This window comes from Pundamilia nyererei, unplaced genomic scaffold (assembly GCF_000239375.1).
Source record: "Pundamilia nyererei isolate P.nyererei 1_Seehausen unplaced genomic scaffold, PunNye1.0 scaffold00176, whole genome shotgun sequence".
Classification (NCBI taxonomy): Eukaryota; Metazoa; Chordata; class Actinopteri; order Cichliformes; family Cichlidae; genus Pundamilia; species Pundamilia nyererei.
Genome location: NW_005187577.1, coordinates 1276800 through 1279567, shown reverse-complemented (window position 1 = coordinate 1279567; position 2768 = coordinate 1276800). Strand labels below are relative to the sequence as shown.

The window sequence follows — 2768 nt, the reverse complement described above, 5'->3', positions numbered from 1 at the left end:
TGGGCTATAATGGTTGTATTGATGTATATCAACTTGAAATGCTCCCAAAAATGGCACTACAACATGTAAAAATATAATATAAGCTCTGGCGGACTTGGTTCTATGGTAGGTCTTAAAGGGTTAAACGCTATTTTTCATTCCACATTCATTATACCATAAATTACTGCATTGCTCTACATTTCAATGTGGACTCCTGGCCTTAAAATTGCATCCTTTTTTTGTTTGTCCACCAGGTGGCACCGTTTTTTCCAATTTTGGAGCATAGAACGAAATGGAGAAAAATTCCATATTTATTCCATAGACTTTTTGTTCAAATAAATGATAATTCTGTGTCACTATCAATGTTGGACCATGTGTGTGGTTTAAAAAAAATAAAATAAAAAAGTTCTTTATGTCCCCCCAAAAAAGAAAGAAAACAAAAGTGTGTCTATGTCTAACTTCAAAAGTATTTTCTCTTAGAAGCGCACACTGCAACACAAACAAAATAAATATAAAAGCAGGGGCCAAAACCAAATGAGACTTGTTGTCTATGCAGGTGCACTGCAGCAGAGGTTATAAGAATGAGCAGTAGCGTGGGAGTAGTCATTTTCAGGATGGCAAGATACTATCGCACCGAGCAAGTATTGGAAATGGTCCTGGACTCTGAGTGCCAGGATAGCTCCTCGTCATCCTCCTCCGAAGGTTCTGGAGATGACACGGATTATTCTGTGGAAACAGAGCAGCCGGAGTCCAGTTCCTCTGAAGAAACCTCTGAAAATGAGAGTGAAGAGGAGATGGAGATGGAGGAAGCAGCATCGGGGTGGACTTCAAAAAACGGGAAAATCGTTTGGTCGCCCACAAATACGGAGACGTTCCGATATGTTCCAGCAGCCACAGGTGTCACCCCGGGACTGACACACTATGCCGCCGCACGGATCAGGGACCTGATATAGATAGTTTTGCGCTCTTCCTCACTGATGAAATTGTGCAGCACACCGTGCCCATGACAAATCTGCACGGGAGACGCACACTTGCCACCTGGTGAGAAATGGATTCTGATAAATTTCGTACTTATGTGGGGCTGTTCATTTTGGCAGGCGTTTATCGGTCAAGAAACGAATCCACTCGCAGCCTCTGGGCTGAAAAATCCGGACGGGACATTTTCCGGGCCACCATGTCCCACAAGCGATTCCACCAAATCAGCGGGGCGCTGCGTTTCGACGACAAGCTTTCCCGACCACGACGCCGTCATGACAAGCTGTCTGCCATCCGCAAGGTGTGGGATTTGTGCACGCATCGTCTGGAGCTGCTGTTCAGCCCAGACAGGGACATTTGTGTTGATGAACAACTGGTCCTATTCCGAGGAAGGTGCAACTTCAAACAGTACATACCAACAAAGCCTGCGAAGTATGGTCTAAAAATATGGACTGTGTGTGATGTGAAAACTTCCTATGCCTGGAGACTGCAGGTTTACACCGGCAAAGCTGGCGATCGTGCGTAGGGCAACCAGGGGATGAGGGTGGTACTGGAACTAACTGAGGGGCTCCAGGGAAACGTCATCACGTGTGACAATTTTTTTACTTCATTTGCCCTGGCAGAAGAGCTACTGAGGAGGAAACTGGCCCTGGTCGGCACAATTCGAAAAAACAAGCCCGAGCTTCCGCCTCAGTTGCTCCAGACAAGAGACAGAGCGTTTTTCTCCTCCGCCTTCATCATCACTCTCACCCACACTGTCGTCTCTTACGTCCCCGACGCGGCAAGAATGTGCTATTACTGAGCACAAAACACCGCACTCCCGATGTAAGCGAGGAAGAGAAACGAAAGCCCGTGATAATACAGGATTACAATAGGTGCAAAGGAGGTGTCGACAACCTTGACAAGGTAGGTGTCATTACGCATCAGTTACGCACAGATTTATTAATTCTTGCTCATATATTATTGTGTAATATATATATAGGTTTTATGATTTCGGGTTTTTTGTGTTTTTTCGTTAGGTTGTTGGCACCTATTCCTGCAGGAGGAAAGCAAACCGCTGGCCAGTGGCCCTCTTTCACAACCTGCTGGACGTCTCACTGTACAATTCCTACGTGCTGTGGACAGCAATTGACCCATCCTGGAAACAACAGAAAGCATACAGGAGGAGGCTGTATGTTGAAGAGGTGGGTGAAGCTTTGGTAAACCCACACATATTGAAGCGAGGGTGCCTTCCCCACTCATCAGGTGCTTCAGACTAGTGATGTGTCGGTTGCAAACGAAATGGCTCTTAGAGCCGACTCCTTATCGCAAACTGTGTTTGTTTTGTTTTTTCTTTCTCTCACCCTCTCTCTCGCACTTTTTTTCCGCTTCATTCCGCACGTGAGCCTTGTGCTTTGCGCTGCAAATGGGGGGAGGGGCGGTAGTTACACTCGCAGTAGCACAGGAACAGAGCGGGAGGGAAAGACAGAGAAAGAAAGCCAGGGACAACAACATCACATTAGAAAGGTATAGGTATAGTAATCATTAGTGATGTGCTGATTTCCCTTCCGATCCGATACCAAGTAAAATCCAGGGTGGTATCAACGATACTGATCCGATACCGATACTCTGTTCAAAAACTTAATGTTTCATTGTATTTCATGTAATTGTAATAATAATATAATAATATAGCTTCACAATGATTACAGGACATCAGACTACTTGTTCTTATTGCTTAATGATGCAGAATAATCATATAGAAATAAAAAACCTGAAGTTATTTGAGCATGTTGCCTGCCTGCAGCACTAAAGGACTCCCTGAGAGACGTCTGTCT

At 45.1% G+C, this 2768-nt stretch overlaps 1 pseudogene; it reads left to right on the top strand.

Moving 5' to 3' along the window:
- Window positions 1-1027: 1027 nt before the first annotated feature.
- On the top strand, window positions 1028-2213 carry LOC102216176 (piggyBac transposable element-derived protein 4-like; annotated as a pseudogene).
- Window positions 2214-2768: the final 555 nt, after the last annotated feature.